A 19,345-nucleotide genomic window follows, 5' to 3' on the forward strand; every position below is an offset into this window, starting at 1 on the left:
GTTGACAAAGTGCCAAATCACTTTCTCTCCTCCCATCATCCATTTCAAAGCATATCCCAATCATTCATCAGCAAAACCATCAGCTGAACAAAACCATCCCCAAGGTCTCTGAGAATGGGTCTATACTATCTATTCAGCTCTGCCACCATTGACCCCCTCTCTGTATCCTTTATGCTCCTAGTCAAGAGCTCTCTTGTTCTGTGTCGCACTGAATGTGTGAGCAATATGTAGTAAGACACACAACAGCCCTCCCAGTCTGGTCTTTGGCTCCGTTTTGGAGGACTTAAAATCTCCAGTAGGCAAAGATACTTTTGTTATGTGAGAAATCTGCAACTTGAAAACATGTAATTTACTGTAAGGCTACCCTACTTTATTTCTACAGCCCTAATCTGCTCTAGGTCTTCCAAAATAATCTCCACCATGAGATCTTTACTGAAATGGTGTACATGTCTGACCGTGTCAGTGTCTGCCTTAATAGCCTCTGCTGGTACTTCTGGAAGTTGTGCCTTGTCAGACTTTGCAGTGGCGCGCTCAATTGATGTGCTTTTTTTAGTTGACGAACATATACCTCTAAGGATTCTTTCAAGGATAACATCAGAGTTAACATGTGTATGTTTTTTTGTATCATTTGTTTCCAAAGGTGTATTTTTCTCCAATATTTCTCACACTACGAAAATGCACTCAGTTCATGGATTTTCTTTGCTCTATTATCTTTTCTTATTCTGTCGTTTTCATTCTGAGCAGTTTAGCGAGTGGCAGAGACATGGCACTGAATCAGAGCAGACTTTGTGTGTTTGCCCATATTTTAATAACTCCATTTCACGATCTCTAGATAAATCATTGGGCAGACTTTTGGGAACATTTTTGGAGTGGCTTTCTGCATCTATTTTCAGGCTACAGAGAGTCACAAAAGGAATAGCGAAATTCAATTTCTCCCTCACCGTCAGAACATACCTTCTAACTTAAGCCCTGTATGTCTTTATAGGCAAACATTGTATGGAGTGAAGTATCCAACAAAACAAGGTTTATTAGCTGGTGTTATGGGCGGGATCTGAAACCAACATCTTAATTGATAGCGACTGGATCAATTGGCGATTGAGTATTTGATGCAGATTACGAAAAATCTGATTCTGACAAAATAACCCATTAAAACAACCACTCAGTGTATGTGGAACATGCTCATATGAGTAGGAAACCCAGGAGTACAATCATGCTTATCTTAGAAGACCATGTTCTTGGTATTACTCAACTCACATCTCAGCTAAAGATGATGGCAGATGAATGGGAAAGATACAGGGTATTAGCCAGGCATTGTTCATTAGATTAACATTTTCCAGGCAAAGCCATTTTCAATCTGCATGGTTATCACATTAAATCCTATTGTGGAAGGGGGAGCTAAATAAATCTCATTCACCATATGCTTCACGCTACAAAAAGGACATATCATATTGGAGGTTACATGCAAATTTAATTTGTTCATTGATTTCATCACAATGATTGAGTGTACCTACAGAGTAGTCAAGGCAAAACTGTGTAATGTATGTATATATTTACTGAAACGTAAATTCCGATCTGACATGTCCAAAAGAGTACTAATAAACCACAACATATGTATCGGGCATGGTTGTGTTTGAGAAGATGTAGGGGTACTCGAGATTCATTATAATGACCTTCACGTTCAATTGTTTATTGAACACATGAAGACAACTTTTATTCTAAGGTGCCCCATGCCTTTCCACTTTTCTTTCTCTCTTATTCATTGTAACGGTTTCTACTATTCTAGGGGGCGGGGCGACGAGTCCTCTTCAGTGGGCCTCTGTTAAGGATATGCTGGTGGCTTTAGACAACAGTGAGTTGCCTTTCACTTGCCTGTTGCCTTTTGTTTCTAATGCGCTTTTTCATAAAATAATAATGGAGGTTAAATCAAAAAAGGTCCAGATGTTTAAAATGATGACATTGAAATTCTTTGGATACTACTGATCAAGGGAGATTTTATCAGATACAGCTTTAAGAGAAAATGAATTTGGTGGTGTTTCTTATAACATTTTCTGTACATACACTTTGATTAGTTTGTCGATTTAATTCATTTGGTAAAACAACTTGGTAAGTTGCAATATTTTGTGGTGGAATCTTATGTAATTTACACACAAGTATGTGGACACCCCTTCAAATTAGTGGATTTGGCTATTTCAGCCATACCCGTTGATGATGGGTATCAAATCGAGCACACCGCCATGCAATCTCCATAGACAAACACGGGCAGTAGAATGGCCTTACTGAAGAGCTCAGTGACTTTCAACGTGGCACCGTCATAGGAAGCCACACAAGCTCAGAAAGGGGCCACCGAGTGCTGAAGCGTGTAAAAATCATTTGTCCTCAGTTGAAACACTCACTACCGAGTTCCATACAGAAATGGTTTGTCGAGATCGGTGTGGAAGAACTTGACTGGCCTGCACAGAGCCTATGCTCAACCCCATAAAACACCTTTGGGATGAATTGGAATGCTGACTGTGAGCCAGGCCTAATCCCAACATAAGTACACGACCTCACTAATATTCGTAGCTGAATGGAAGCAAGTTCCCGCAGCTATGTTCACATCTAGTGGAAAGCCTTCCCAGAAGAGTGGAGGCTGTTATAGCAGCAAAAGGGGGACCAACTCCATATTAATGCCCATGATTTTGGAATGAGATGTTTGATGAGCAGGTGTCCACATACTTTTGGTAATGCAGTGTATCAATTCATGTAAATATACAGACAGCTCTAAGCTTTTTAAGATTTTGTATTTGTCTTTCTCAAAGCTTAGTTTTTGCACAAAATCGATTACCATTTTCAATAAGATGCTTAAATGAAATAGGTTTAGTTAATGTCTAAAGATATTGAAGCTTTATTTTAAAAAAACTCTAATTGAACATTTTTAATTGAACAGATTACAGTGGGGCAAAAAAGTATTTCGTCAGCCACCAATTGTGCAAGTTCTCCCACTTAAAAAGATAAGAAAGGCCTGTAATTTTCATCATAGGTACACTTCAACTATGACAGAAAATCACATAGTAGGATTTTTAATGAATTTATTTGCAAATTATGGTGGAAAATAAGCATTTGGCCACCTACAAACAAGCAAGATTTCTGGCTCTCACAGACCTATAACTTCTTTAAGAGGCTCCTCTGTCCTCCACTCGTTACCTGTATTAATGGCACCTGTTTGAACTTGTTATCAGTATAAAAAACACCTGTCCACGACCTCAAACAGTCACACTCCAAACTCCACTATGGCCAAGACCAAAGAGCTTTCAAAGGACACCAGAAACAAAATTGTAAACCTGCACCAGGCTGGGAAGACTGCATCTGCAATAGGTAAGCAGCTTGGTTTGAAGAAATCAACTGTGGGAGCAATTATTAGGAAATGGAATACATACAAGACCACTGATAATCTCCCTCAATCTGGGGCTCCACGCAAGATCTCATCCTGTGGGGTTTAAAATGATCACAAGAACGGTGAGCAAAAATCCCAGAACTACAAGGGGGGACCTAGTGAATGACCTGCAGAGAGCTGGGACCAAAGTAACAAAACCTACTATCAGTAACACACTATGCCGCCAGGAACTCAAATCCTGCAGTGCCAGACGTGTCCCCCTGCTTAAGCCAGTACATGTCCAGGCCCGTCTGAAGTTTGCTAGAGAGCATTTGGATGATCCAGAAGAAGATTGGGAGAATGTCATATAGTCAGATGAAACCAAAATAGAACTTTTTGGTAAAAACTCAACTCGTCGGGTTTGGAAGACAAAGAATGCTGAGTTGCATCCAAAGAACACCATACTTACTGTGAAGCATGGGGTGGAAACATCATGCTTTGGGGTTGTTTTTCTGCAAAGGGACCAGGGCGACTGATCCGTGTAAAGAAACGAATGAATGGGGCCATGTATCGTGAGATTTTGAGTGAAAACCTCCTTCCATCAGCAAGGGCATTGAAGATGAAACGTGGCTGGGTCTTTCAGCATGACAATGATCCCAAACACACCGCCCGGACAACGACGGAGTGTTTTCGTAAGAAGCATTTCAAGGTCCTGGAGTGGCCTAGCCAGTCTCCAGATCTCAACCCCATAGAAAATCTTTGGATGGAGTTGAAAGTCCGTGTTGCCCAGCAACAGCCCCAAAACATCACTGCTCTAGAGGAGATCTGCATGGAGGAATGGGCCAAAATACCAGCAACAGTGTGTGAAAACCTTGTGAAGACTTACAGAAAACGTTTGACCTCTGTCATTTCCAACAAAGGGTATATAACAAAGATTGAGATAAACTTTTGTTATTGACCAAATACTTATTTTCCACCATAATTTGCAAATAAATTAATTTAAAATCCTACAATGTGATTTTCTGGATTTTTTTCTCATTTTGCCTGTCATAGTTGAAGTGTACCTATGATGAAAATTACAGGCCTCTCAACTTTTTAAGTGGAAGAACTTGCACAATTGGTGGCTGACTAAATACTTTTTTGCCCCACTGTAGATAAAAAATATTTTATTTAACAATATCACCATGCTCTATTAAATCAGACATGTCAATAAAAGAAAGTGAAACCAAGCCTTCTTGTGTGCAATTGTCTTCTGTCATTACCAGTTGATCATCCACTCACCTGCTGCCATCTGACACTGGGGAAGCTCTGGTCGGGGGACTTTACCTATTGTTCTGGAGGACGGCTTGGTGGGGGACTCCTTAGGTTGGCTCAAAGTGATCTCACGGTTTTCATGCTATGTGGTCTTCTAATAGCTCTGCCCTCCCCCAATTGCTTGATGTCAGACCACTACAGTGTCAGATCCCATGCATACCTGGTAAAATAATATTTAAAATCCAATCACTAATTATCCTCATGTACTCCAATAGCGGTCAGTGTGTCTACACCTGGTATCAACAAGTTTATTTGGACTGAACAACACTGACACAATTTGTTTTAGATTATGACTAGTACAGTCTTATCTGGTCATAATCAAAGCCAAATATTCATGACCAATGTCACTGGCTGGAACCACAATGTAATCATGGGACACATTATTGCCAAGTTTAAAAAAGGGCTAAAGTCCCTCTATGCCTGGTGCTAACTTGCTTCCTTTGTCTTGATCTTGTCCATATTCTAATTGTGGCCACATTTTCAGACGATTAAAAGACGCATCCTGCCCACCTTCAGAGGTAGTCAGGCATGCATTGAGTCTGGATATCTTCCAAGCATAGACCGATCTGGACAGTAAAACATTTAAATCATGATCCCGCCCTCAAATCATTGGCCCAGTTTACACCTTGCGCTAACACGTAGGTTTTGTGATTTGCTCAATATGAGCCATTTGCCATCTGTTAATTTATTTATTTATTTAAAGACAATATTAATGCCATAAGTCAATGGTGCTACCTGTCAATGATTTTAGAGGCCATTATAATGATTTAAAATGGTTTGACCATCCAGATCCGTCTACACTTGTAAGATATCCAGACACAAAACGGGTACACGACTACCTCCGGAGGCTGCATGTTAGCACCAGGTAGCTTATAAAATGGGGTTATTGATAGGTGGCATCACTAGCCCCATTTATACCTGGTTCAAACATGCATCCGTTGTCCTGAGCTGGTACACATTCTGTTGTGCCCACATTGACAGGTGTGGAGGATCAAAAGAAGCATTGTGATCTGATTGTGATTAGCTCTTCCTGACCACCTCCGGAGGTAGTTGAAGGCACATCCTGTATGGATATCCTTGAAGCATAAACTAATCCTGACAACGAAAGCGTAGAAATTTCGCAGACGTCACGCTTGTCCCACCATCTCAACAAAAAAAACTGGACACTTGAATTAAGATCATAGAAGAGGAAGCGAGACATCCCACTCACTAATTTTTCTCTTTCAATGTTAGTCAATAAGTAGACCAGACCAGCTGCTATAGCATTAGTGCCTATGGGAGAGTCACCCCCTTAAAGGAAATCTCCACCCAAAAACTATTAGTCTATTGTTGACAAAAATAATGTTTGGCTTTTCAGCAATCAAGTTGTCAAGATATGTTACTTTCAAAATACAGATATCATCCCTCTATGACGCATCATAGAGGGATGATTTCTGTATTTTGAAAGCAAGCAATGCAGATGTAGAAGCACGGTGGCTAGGAAAAACTCCCTAGAAAGGCAGGAACCTAGGAAGCGACCTAGAAAGGGACCAAGCTCTGTGGGGAGGCCAGTCCTATTCTGGCTTTGCCGGGTGGAGATAAGAGTACATGGCTATTAAGGCCAGATCGTTCAAATGTTCTTAGATGTCCAGCAGGGTCAAATAATAATCACAGTGGTTGTAAAGGGTGCAGCAGGTCAGCACCTCAGGAGTTAATGTCAGTTGGCTTTTCATAGCCGATCATTCAGAGGTCGATACAGCAGGTGCGGTAGAGAGGGAGGGGGTCGAAAACAGCAGGTTGGGGACAAGGTAGCACATCTGATGAACGGTGGGGCAATATAACCACACCCACTTTGCCACAGCACAGCCCCCACACCACTAGAGGGATATCAGACCACCAACTTACTTCCCTGAGACAAGGCTGAGTACAGCCCACGAAGATCTCCTCCACCTCACGAGCCAGAGGAGGTGCAAAACCAGACAGGAATGTCATATTTGTGACTCAACCCACTCAAGTCACATATAGCGGAGGAAAAGCATGGCACGACGTGACGCACCCCTCATAAAGACGGCAACTAGTAAGCCAGTGACTCAGCCCCCATAATAGGGTCAGAGACAGCAAGGGTGGTTCATCACTCCATTGCCTTGCCATTCATCTTCGCACCCGTGCCAGACTACACTCAATCATAGGACCTACTGAAGAGATGAGTCTTCAGTAAAGACTTGGTGCTCTATGGGGGAAAGCCCTGTCTCCAGGAGTTTGCTTGGAAATTCTAGGGACAATGAGGTCGGGCATAGATGTTGGGATTAGGCCGTCATTGAAAATAAGAGTTTGTTCTTAACTGACTTGCCTAGTAAAATAAAGGTAATAAAGGTAAAAGGTAAAAAGGTAAAAATTAGGCCTGGCTCGCAGTCTACTTTCCAATTCATGCCAAAGGTGTTCGATGAGGATAGGTTCTGAGCAGGCCAGTCAAGTTCTTCCACACCGATATCAACAAACCATTTCTGTACGGACCTCGCTTTTGTGCACAGGGGAATTGTCATGCTGAAACAGGAAAGGGCATTCCCCAAGCTGTTGCCACAAAGTTGCAAGTACAGAATCATTTAGTATGCTGTAGTGTTAAGATTTCCCTTCACTGGAACGAATGGGTTTAACCCAAACATGAAAAACAGCCCCACACTATTATTCCTCCACAAAAACTTTTACAGTTGGCACCATGCATTTGGGCAGGTAGAGTTCTCCTGGCATCCGGCAAACCCAGAGTTGTCCGTTGGACTGCCAGATGGTGAAGTGCGATTCATCCCATCAGAGAATGCGTTTCCACTGCTCCAGAGTCCAATTGCGGCGAGCTTTACACCACTCCAGCCAACGCTTGGCATTGCCCATGGGGATTCTAGGCTAGCGTGTTGCTGCTTGGCCATGGAAACCCATTTCATGAAGCTCCTGAAGAACAGTTATTTTGCTGACGATGCTTCCACAGGCAGTTTGGAACTCAGTAGTGAGTGTTGCAACTTTAACGCGCTTCTCGCGTCGGCGATCCCGTTCTGTGAGTTTGTGTGGCCTACCACTTCGCGGCTGAGGCGTTATTTCTCCTAGTCGTTTCCACTTCAGAATAACAGCACTTACAGTTGACTGGGGAAGGTCTAGCAGGGCAGAAATGTGACAAACTGACTTGTTGGAAAGGTGGAATCCTATGACGGTGCCACGTTGAAAGTCACAGCTCTTCAGTAAGGCCATTCCACTGCTAATGTGGAGATCATATATGGAGATCGTATATAAAACTAAGCACACAGCCATACAATACCATTCTGTTTGGACACCTACTCATTCAAGAGTTATTCTTTATTTTTACTATTTTCTACATTGTATAATAATAGTGAAGACATCAAAACTATGAAATAACACATATGGAATCATGTAGTAACCAAAAAAGTGTTAGATCTAAATCCTTCAAAAGTAGCCACCCGTTACCTTGACAGCTTTGCACACTCTTGGCATTATCTCAGCCAGCTTCACCTGGAATGCTTTTCCAACAGTCTTGAAAGGACTTGTTGGCTGCTTTTCCTTCACTCTGCGGTCCAACTCGTCACAAACCATCTCAATTGGGTTGAGCTCGGGTGATTATGAAGGCCAGGTCATCTGATACAGCACTCCGTCACTCTCCTTGGTCAAATAGCCCTTACACAGCCTGGAGGTGTTGGTTCATTGTCCTGTTGAAAGACAACTGATGGTCCCACTAAGCGCAAACCAGATGGTATGGCGTACAGCTGCAGAATGCTGTGGTAACCATGCCGGTTAAGTGTGCCCTGAATTCTAAATAAAATCACTGAATGTCACCAGCAAAGCCCCCCCCCCCCAACATATGCAAACATCCATGTGTAAAGATCAACCCTATCCAGACCTGTTTGTATAAATGTGTTGCACAATTTGAAGATGCACTTTGTAGGATACTCTGTAATTTAACAGGTTTCTGTTTTAACTGTGTGAGCTAAGGCTAAGTCAGTGGCTGCCCCTAAATTTGCTGAATACCCAGAGCGTGAAGTGGTTGAAGTTGTCATCCATGCAGCATGAAAGAAATATGATGCAAAGTTCTTGAACAACCTGTAGTTTCTTTGAGAAGATAGATAAAGCGATATGTGCATTTGAACAACAGCATAAATACAACCATTTCACTTTGCATGCCAAAACTGAATGGCCACTGTTGCACATGCTGCCACTGCTTTGAACAGATTATACTCTGTAGAACGAGCAGCCAGCTCGCGTATGAACGAGTGCACCAGGGAGAACGCAACAAGCATGCAGATGCGATAAGTAAACACATTATCTAACTGGGAATAGCTAGCTAACAATGTCAAACGCATTTATGCGCTAGCCAGTCATTCTGAAATAATTTCATATTTGAGTTAGTCAGATATTTGTTTAGAAAGACTTGAAATTGGCATGGGAACTAACTAGCAAGCAATCTGCTTAAGGTAGATAACTGGTTAATTTGACCAACAACAAATTATTTGACACAAAAATGTACCTAATTATTTGTTTTAGTATACAACATGTCGCCCTGTCACCGACAGTAGAAGCTGATGAATTAACAACATGGTGGGGAAACAATAAGCCAACGTCATGGTTCTCTCCTACCAGATTCACAAGGTTCTAGCTGGTGTATCCCTCTGTCCTTCGACTACAGTTGGATGTAGATGTCCGGTTTATCAGGTCCCATGACCTTTATTATTTATTTACAAGTTAATTACAATTAGCACCATATGTACCTGATCGAGCAGATCTAATCTCAAGAAAGTAAGCAAGCAAGCAATACATATTGGGAGGGAGACGAGAGCAGACCCAGAAGTTCTGACTGAACGTACATTTGAGCATCCCAGGACGGTCCATTTACGTTGTGCTGTTATTATATAATGCAGTTCCCCCTCATAGCATATATCTGGCAAAACAATCCAGGCAATGTTGGCATGGCCTATGCGCCCATTGAGGCAGAGCTGACGGGCAGTCACTGAGGGGCAGAGTAGTATTTGTATTTATTAGAAATCCCCATTAGTTGCTGCCACTGTTTCTGGGGTCCAAACACATTAAGGCACTTACATTACACATAAAACAAAAGATAACAACAGTACATCATTACACCGCTAGATATCTACAATACAACATGTACAATACCAGTCCCTCCAGGATTCCGTGATCGCATAATTCAATGCAAAAACAAAAAAATATCAACCAATCAGCAGCCTGTATTTCAAACATAAGGAAGTGGATGGCTGCAAATGTTCTACTTTTAAACTCGGGCAAAACAGAGATGCTAGTTCTAGGTTCCAAGAAACAAAGATATCTTCTGTTAAATCTGACAATTAATCTTGATGGTTGTACAGTCGTCTCAAATAAAGCTGAAAGACCTCAGCATTACTCGGGACCCTGATCTCTCTATTGACAAACATATCAAGACTGTTTCAAGGACTGCTTTTTCCATCTACATAACATTGCAAAAATCAGAAACTTTCTGTCCAAAAATAACGCAGAAAAATTAATTCATGCTTTTGTCACTTCTAGATTAGACTACTGAAATGGTCTACTTTCCGGCTACCCGGATAAAGCACTAGATAAACTGCTAGAATGTTGACTAGAACCAAAAAATGTGATCATAAAACTCCAGTGCTAGCCTCTCTACACTGGCTTCCTGTTAAGGCTAAGGCTGATTAAGGTTTTACTGCTAACCTACAAAGCTTTACATGGGCTTGCTCCTACCTATCTTTCTGATTTGGTCCTGCCGTACATACCTACACGTACGCTACGGTCACAAGATGCAGGCCTCCTAACTGTCCCTAGAATTTCTAAGCAAACAGCTAGAGGCAGGGCTTTCTCCTATAGAGCTCCATTTTTATGGAATGGTCTGCCTACTCATGTGAGAGACGCAGACTCGGTCTCAACTTTTAAGTCTTTATTGAAGACTCATCTCTTCAGTAGGTCCTATGATTGAGTGTAGTCTGGCCCAGGAGTGTGAAGGTGAACGGAAAGGCAATGGAGCTTCGAACTGCCCTTGTTGTCTCTGCCTGGCTGGTTCCTCTCTCTCCACTGGGATTCTCTGCCTCTAACCCTACTGCTCTTCCATGCTGTCCCTAGGGGGGGTGCGTCACTTGAGTGGGTTGAGTCACTGACATGATCTTCCTGTCTGGGTTGGCGCTCCCCCCTTGGGTTGTGCCGTTGCGGAGATCTTTGTGGGCTATACTCGTCCTTGTCTCAGGAAGGTAAGTTGGTGGTTGAAGATATTCCTCTAATGGTGTGGGGGCTGTGCTTTGGCAAAGTGGGTGGGGTTATATCCTGCCTGTTTGGCCCTGTCCGGGGGTATTGTCGGACGAGGCCACAGTGTCTCCCGACCCCTCCTGTCACAGCCTCCAGTATTTATGCTGCAGTAGTTTGTATCGGGGGGCTAGGGTCAGTCTGTTAAGTCTGGAATATTTCTCCTGTCTTATCCGGTGTCCTGTGTGAATTTAAGTATGCTCTCTTAAATTCTCTCTCTCGGAGGACCTAAGCCCGAGGACCATGCCTCGGGACTGCCTGGTCTGATGACTCCTTGCTGTCCCCAGTCCACCTGGCCGTGCTGCTGCTCCAGTTTCAACTGTTCACTGGATGTGCTACCTGTCCCAGACCTGCTGTTTTCAACTCTCTAGAGACAGCAGGAGCGGTAGAGATACTCTGAATGATCAGCAATGAAAAGCCAACTGACATTTACTCCTAAGGTGCTGACCCTCTACAACCACTGTGATTATTATTATTTGACCCTGCTGGTCATCTATGAACATCTTGGCCATAATCTCCACCCGGCACAGCCAGAAGAGGACTGGCCACCCCTCATAGCCTGGTTCCTCTAGGTTTCTTCCTAGGTTCTGGCCTTACTAAGGAGTTTTTCCTAGCCACCGTGCTTCTACACCTGCATTGATTGCTGTTTGGAGTTTTAGGCTGGGTTTCTGTACAGCACTATGAGATATCAGCTGATGCTTTATAAATAAATGTGAAACTATGCAAGAACTCGCAATTTTGACCAATCCCCACACTTTTAGCGCATAAAAGGGTCCAATCAAAGCAGGTTTGTAATTTTGACCAATTACTGTACTGTTACCGTGGAAAATGGCCCAATCCAACCATACGTCAACAGTGTTTTTCCCCCTGCCCTGTCAGCGTATTCAAGTGCGAAGATGATGGGTGATTGTTGAAGGCTGACAATGAACAGAAATCAATCTCATTTGTCAACAAAAATGACAGCTAACGACCATGCGAAACAATTTCCAAATGTTTTTGGAAACTAGAGAAAGTCGATAAATCAACACTCACTTCGATTCAGCAAATCATATGAAAATGTGTGAACAGTTCCCAAAGCAGCGGCAGATCACCATGACTGAAGTGGTAGCAGGTAAGACTGGTAAGTGCTGAAAGAATCAAGGTGAGTGGCGTTTTACTCAAACTTTTACTCCACTAACTTTGGTCCTAGTTAGGAGGGTGGTCGGCACTCTGCTCTCCTCGGTATAACTATGGAGAGCGCTGAGTTCAACTAGTCAGCTTTGCCGTTTTAAACTCTCTGTAAAACTTAACACGGATCATGGAGAGTAAGATGGCGCCGGAGGAGAAGGCAGACGTTTCGAATTCCCCCAACCGATTTTTTCCCCCACTTTATCTGCGTTGTTTGTAACTTATTTTTTTACTCGTTGTACATAATGTTGCCGCTGCCATCTCTGATGACCGAAAATAACTTCTAGACATCAGGACTGTGATTACTCACCACGGACTAGTAGAATCCTTTTTCTTCTTTCACGACTCTGAAGAACCCGGAGGCGGAGGATATACAGCTCCCTCAGGAACACAGGAACAGGCCCCGACCTCAGTGGTCTGTGTGAAGAGGCAGAGAAAGAGAGGCTGGAGAGCAGGCTGCCTTCTGAGAAGTCGGAGGCAATCGAATATACCCCCACTTCCCTCAATTCTGCTAGCAAACATGTAATATTTGGACAATAAAATGGACAAGTTACTGGGAAGATTAAACTACCAACGGGACATTAAAAACTGTAATATCTTATGCTTCATGGAGTCGTGGCTGAATGACGACAATATCAACATACAGCTGGCTGGTCATACGATGTACCGGCAGGATAGAACAGCTGCGTCTGGTAAGGGGTGGCGGTCTATGTATTTTTGTAAACAACAGCTGGTGCACGATATCTAAGGAAGTCTCTAGCTATTGCTCGCCTGAGGTAGAGTTTCTCATGATAAGATGTAGACCACACTACCTACCAAGAGAATTATCATCTGTATTCTTTGTAGCGGTTTACATACCACCACAGTCAGAGGCTGGCACTAAGATAGCATAGAATGAGCTGTATTCCGCCATAAGCAAACAAGAAAACGCTCACCCAGATGCAGCGTTGATGACACTCTTAGTAGCCAGGGACTTTAATGCAGGGAAACTTAAATCCATTTGACCAAATTTCTATCAGCATGTACAACCAGAGGGAAAATAACTCTGGACCACCTATACTCCACACACAGAAGTGCAAACAAAGCTCTCCCTCCCATTTGGCAAATCTGACAATTATATCCTCATGATTCCTGCTTCCAAAAATGAAAGCAGGAAGCACCAGTGACTAGATCAATAATAATTTAAAAAGCAGATGCTTAGCTACAAGACTGTTTTGCTAGTACAGACTGGAATATGTTCCGGGATTCCTCCAATGGCATTGAGGAGTACACCACATCAGCCATTGGCTTCATCAATAAGTGCATCGATGACGTCGTCCCCACAGGGACCGTATGTACATACCCCAACCAGAAGCCGTGGATTACAGGCAGCAGCCGCACTGAGCTAAAGGCTAGAGCTGCTACTTCCAAGGAACGGGACTCTAACCTGGAAGTTAAGAAATCCCGCTATGCCCTCCGACGAACCATCAAACAGGCAAAGCGTCAATACAGGACTAAGATCAAATCGTACTACACAGGCTCTGACACTCAGATGTGGCATGGCCTGCAAACCATTACAGCCTACATAGGGAAGCACAGTCGAGAGCTGCCCAATGACACGAGCCTGCCGGACGAGCTAAACTACTTCTATGCTCGCATTGAGGCAAATAACACTGAAACATGCAAGAGAGCACCAGCTGTACCGGAAGACTGATCACGCTCTCTGCAGCCGATGTGAGTAAGACCTTTGGACAGGTCAACATTCACAAGGCCGCAGGGCCAGACGGATAACCAGGACGTGTACTGCGAGCATGCGCTGACCAACTGGCAAGTATCCTCACTGACATTTTCAACCTCTCCCTGTCAAAGTCTGTAATACCAACATGTTTTAAGCAGACCACCATAGTACCTGTGTCCAAGAACACTAAGGTAACCTGCCTGAATGACTACCGACACATAGCACTCATGTCTGTAGCCATGAAGTGCTTTGAAAGGCTGGTCATGGTGCACAGCCACACCATCATCCCAGAAACCCTAGACCCACTCCAATTTCCATACCTCAGATCTACATATGATGCAGTCTCTATTGCACTCTACACTGCCCTCCCACCTCTCACCTATGTGAGAAATCTATTCATTGACTACAGCTCAGCGTTCAACACCATTGTGCCCTCAGCTCATCAATAAGCTAAAGACCCTGGGACTAAACACCTCCCTCTGCAACTGCATCCTGGACTTTCTGACGGGCCACCCCCAGGTGCTAAGGGTAGGTAACAACACATCTGCCACGCTGATTCTCAACACAGGGGCCCCTCAGGGGTGTGTGCTTAACCCCCTCCTGTACTCCCTGTTCACTCATCACTGCATGGCCAGGCACGACTCCAACTCCATCATACATTTGTCGATGACACAACACTGGTAGGCCTGATCACCAACAACAACAAGACAGCCTATAAGGAGGTGGTCAGAGACCTGGCCGTGTGGTGCCGGGACAACAACCACTCCCTCAACGTGATCAAGACAAAGGAGAGGATTGTGGACTATAGGAAAGAGAGGACTGAGCACACCCCCATTCGCATCAGCAGGGCAGCAGTGGAACAGGTTGAGAGCTTCAAGTTCCTTGGTGTCCATATCACCAACAAACTATCGCGGTCCAAGCACACCAAGACAGCTGTGAAGAGGGCACGACAATGCCTATTCCCCCTCGGGAGAATGAAAAGATTTGGCATGGGTCCTCAGATCCTCAAAAGGATCTACAGCTGCACCATCGAGAGCACCCTGACTGGTTGCATCACTGCCTGGTATGGCAACTGCTCTGACCGCAAGGCATTACAGAGGGTAGTGTGAACGGCCCAGTACATCACTGGGGCCAAGCATCCTGCCATCCAGGACCTCTATACCAGGCAGTGTCAGAGGAAGGCCCTAAAAATTGTCAGACTCCAGCCACCCTGGTCATAGACTGTTCCCTCTGCTACCGCGTGGCTAGCAGTACTGGAGCGCCAAGTCTAGGTCCAAGAGGCTTCTAAACAGCTTCTATTCCCAAGCCATACGACTCCTGAACATTTTTGAAACTGCACTGTTGGTTGGGGGTTCGTAAGTAAGCAATTCACTGTAAGCTCTACCTCTTTTGTATTCATGTGACAAATACAATTTGATTTCAAAGCACAATCTTACAGGATTTTTTTAGAAATGGAATGGTACATGTCAAACACAAATATATATTTTTTTTACATTTTCTGTGCTTTATCTCCTTACGACCCTTTCAGAAAATACATCACAATCAAGTATTTTGAAGACAACTTATTAGAAAGAAATACCGATCCTCAAATTGAAAGCAATTGATCAGCTTTGAATCTGTTGTTTTTTAGAGGGAGTGAGAAAGAGAGTGAGTAGGAATGGGAAGTGCATCTCGTGTTGATAGCAAGCCCCAAGTCTGATAGAGAGGTGTGTGTGTGTGTGTGGATTATGACAGACCTGTTTGTTAAGGAAAATAAACAAAATTGAGCAGTTTAGATGTTTCTAATTGTTTTTGCATTAGGTTTCAAATTCTCTTAAAACAGAGCACGTGACATTGCATTGTGAGAATAAAACAGTCGCAAAATGTATTGCAGATGTTCAGAAAAGCTACCACAATCAAGCATTTTTGGCCGCAGAAATCACAAAAAAAAAATTCTGGAGGGATTGTAATACCACCATACAACAATATTACAATGTACGTGTGTGTAGCGTTTGTGTGCTAGCGCTTGTGTGCGTATGCATGTGTCTGTACCTTTGTGTGTGTGTGTGTGTGTGTGTGTGTGTGTGTGTGTGTGTGTGTGTGTGTGTGTGTGTGTGTGTGTGTGTGTGTGTGTGTGTGTGTGTGTGTGTGTGTGTGTGTGTGTGTGTGTGTCTATTCACACAGTCCCCGCTGTTCCAGGTGTATTTTTACCAAATCTGATTCTACTGCTTGCATCAGTTACCTGATGTGAAATACAGTTCCATGTAGTCATGGCTCTTGTAGTAGGGTGCACCTCCCATAGTCAGTTCTGGACTTGGGGACTGTGAAGAGACCTCTGGTGGCATGTCTTGTGGGGTATGGGTCTCCGAGCTGTGTGCAAGTAGTTTAAAACAGACCTCTTGGTACAGTCGGCTTGTTAACACTTCTTACAAAAACAAGTAGTGATGAAGTCAATCTCTTCCACTTTGAACCAGGAGAGATTGACATGCATATAATTGATGTTAACTCCATGTACTTTAAAAGGTCCAGCTGTGCTGCCCTGTTCTGAGCCAATTGTAATTTTCCTAAATCCCTCTTTGTGGCACCTGACCACACAGTAGTAATTAACTAAACAGCTTATTTTGAACAATATATTTTTTAAACAGGAAGATGTACACTTAATGCACTTCTATGAGCATTTAAAAAAAGGGTACTTTTGGGGGGGACCAATAACAAGCGTTTTTGTTTTACCAATCACAATTTTGGCTCTACCCCTAATAATGCCGTAACAGGTGGGCCGCCGGTGGCCTAAGTGTAATTTTTATTTATACAGTGCATTCACTGTATTTTGTACACACATATAGATACTCAGCTCTTTTTTTTAAGGATGGGAAAGATTCTCTGAATATTTATTTGTATGGCTGTGGACAAGGCAAGGTTATCGGGAAAGTAGCATATTACGCCCATTCTTAAAAGGTAGATTCAACTAAATTACATTGCCACGTGCAGCACTGAAGATATTGAGATGAGTGAGATTAAAGACTTTGTGCTCACACTGTCATCTGCGATGTTCACATCACGCTGTTCACAAGGTGCACCAGTGCAATTTTAAAATGTCATTTAATTAGGCAAGTCAGTTAAGAACAAATTCTTAATTACAATGACGGCCTACCCCGGACGACGGTGGGTCAACTGTGTGCACCCTATGGGACTCCCAATCACGGCCGGTTGTCATATAGCCCGGGTTTGAACCCGGGTCTGTAGTAACACCTCTAGCACTGCAATGCAGTGCCTTAGACCTCTGTGCCACTGTCCTATTGACTTATTGATGCAATATGTTGCATAAGTAAACAAATATACGTTTTAAAGAATCTCATAATTTGCATACAGGGAGGTACCAGGAAAACTGGTCACAATCCAGACACAGTGGGCGAATAAGCAACCTATTTTATGTGTAGATGCATGTCTGAAAATGTGGGCACAATCAGAATGGGGACAAAATCAGGACAAAGGAAACAATGTTAAAAACAGGTTTAAATTGAGCTTAAGACATTAGGAACCATGCTTTGATAATGAGTAACCTTGCCTGAGACCTGAAGACGTGCATTTGCTCCTCGAGTGAATGCCTAAGCTTTACCTCTGCGAGCTACAAGTCTTGAGGCAGACATTAGATTCAAACTGTCAGAGTTTGTGACTGGACATACATTTTAGGGTGCAGTTGTTTGTCAGTCCAACCCAAAGGGATCCAACCTTTTGATAGAGTCAGATGTTACTACGACGCTACATCGACCTTTATACCTATACCCTCTTGCGTCGGGATATGAAATCCCTAAAGATTGGAGTGGCCACATCCCACTGAGACTGACAACAATTCAACTACAGATCTGACTGCTGTCCGTGTGGGACTTGACCCCACAACCTTAAATATGTCAGTCTAGGTAGGTCCTCCAAATTATTCAAAAAAAAATATCCTAACAAAGTCATGCAGCATCAGAATAAGTCACTGCATGTTGCTATATAGAATGCAATCTGTGGCTTTTGACAACCCCTGCTGCTCTCTATGCTGCCCTCTTGTGAAAGACAATTGGTGGACCAAATTTCTCCTCAAAGCAACTCACCCTCACAACTAATCAAAGCATAAGGCTAAAGAACTTTCCCTAGACTGTATATTATGCTCATTATACGGAAGCGGGTGAAATCAATGTGTTTATAGTTGAACATTTGTGGTTGCACTATAGCCAACTTGAAAGCCATTTAGAGTAACCTAACTTGCGAGAAATATCCTAGCTAACCTTACAGCACAGTAGCAAATAATCTTTAAGGTTGAAAGCGAGCAGATCTATGCATTCAGGAGTATGCTTCATGAACACTATGCTACATAATAAAGGTGTACACTAGATGCCTAGAAAAAAAAGTTTTACCCCATGCAAGTGACCCCCACGAGATACTATGTGTCCATGTTCCCGTTAGTTGTGTGTTTCTAGGCAGAAAAAGCTGGTTGACAGTCCAAGGAGTGATGTTTCCCTGCTGCAATGACGTTTCACAGGTGGCTCGCTCATCCACGCGTCAACAAACAAGACGTCACACGGAGCCCCAAAGTGATTGGCTCTGAAATCGCAGTTGCTATGCGGGTTTATTGAATGGAAATGGGTACGTTCGAGGTGATACATTTTGTCTGCCTTTCCAAGTATGTGCATTATGAGGATAAAACTCTGACTTGCGCCTGCATATCGGATGCATGAACTTCACAAAAACCATGTGATCGACGGTGATGCAGTTTTTGATGAAGCCTACACACCACGTGACGTCAATGAACGTTGAATTTTGGGCGATATCAGGTCTGTCTTTGCCACGAACGATTCGCTGATACCTATGACGCTTATGAAGTTGTCTCACGCACCTGCCGCACGAGCGCAGACACACTTCGTAAAGCTCTGGACAGTGCTGGTCATAAAATCGCTAGCTGGCTGATGGGTGCAGACAATGTTCTTCCCCAAAAACGACAATCTGTTTCCGTAGCTATAATTAGCTAGCTAGGTGTCATCTAAAATACCACTAATTTATAAGACAGTTCTTATTTGATTAATGGTGGTCGGACCCACCTATGTGAAGCTAGCCACAATAAAGGCTTAGACAAGTGGAATTTGCTGTTCGCCTTCAAAGTAAACGTCTCTCAATGAAAGTGATGCAAATGAATACAAATATTTGAATCATGACAGAATGGAATAGATCATGCTAAACGAGGATGGAATGTTCTTATAAATTCAACAAAATACAATAATTTAATCATTTGAAAAAAAATCTGACATCACACTGGATTTATTAGACTTTAGAATTGCGTTGTGGGGCATACTTATTTCACTGTACAGCCTTACCTATGGATTGTTGATCAATGACAAGGGGTATCAATCTACTCAGTGACACCCAGAGAATAGTAGCATCGTAGCTCTTATTACGGGATTCTGAAAAACGCTGAATTGAGTCACATTTATTGTTCCAGTCAACCTACTATATATGTATTGAACACTATTCCAGAGGGAAAACAATACAGCCTG

The 19,345-nt window shown here is 43.1% G+C and overlaps 1 long non-coding RNA gene across 1 annotated transcript in view; it reads right to left on the bottom strand.

Annotated features, from left to right (window-relative positions):
• Window positions 1-18,883, bottom strand: part of LOC135539513 (uncharacterized) — a 35,747-nt gene extending 16,864 nt beyond the window's left edge. Inside the window, exons 1-3 of the long non-coding RNA XR_010455624.1 lie at window positions 18,691-18,883; window positions 12,426-12,532; window positions 4,679-4,826 (exon numbers count right to left, since the gene is read on the bottom strand). This is a non-coding gene — a long non-coding RNA (uncharacterized LOC135539513). The remainder of the gene's footprint in view (window positions 1-4,678; window positions 4,827-12,425; window positions 12,533-18,690) is intronic.
• Window positions 18,884-19,345: the final 462 nt, after the last annotated feature.

The sequence above is a fragment of the Oncorhynchus masou genome, chromosome 5, assembly GCF_036934945.1.
Source record: "Oncorhynchus masou masou isolate Uvic2021 chromosome 5, UVic_Omas_1.1, whole genome shotgun sequence".
Taxonomy (NCBI): domain Eukaryota; kingdom Metazoa; phylum Chordata; class Actinopteri; order Salmoniformes; family Salmonidae; genus Oncorhynchus; species Oncorhynchus masou.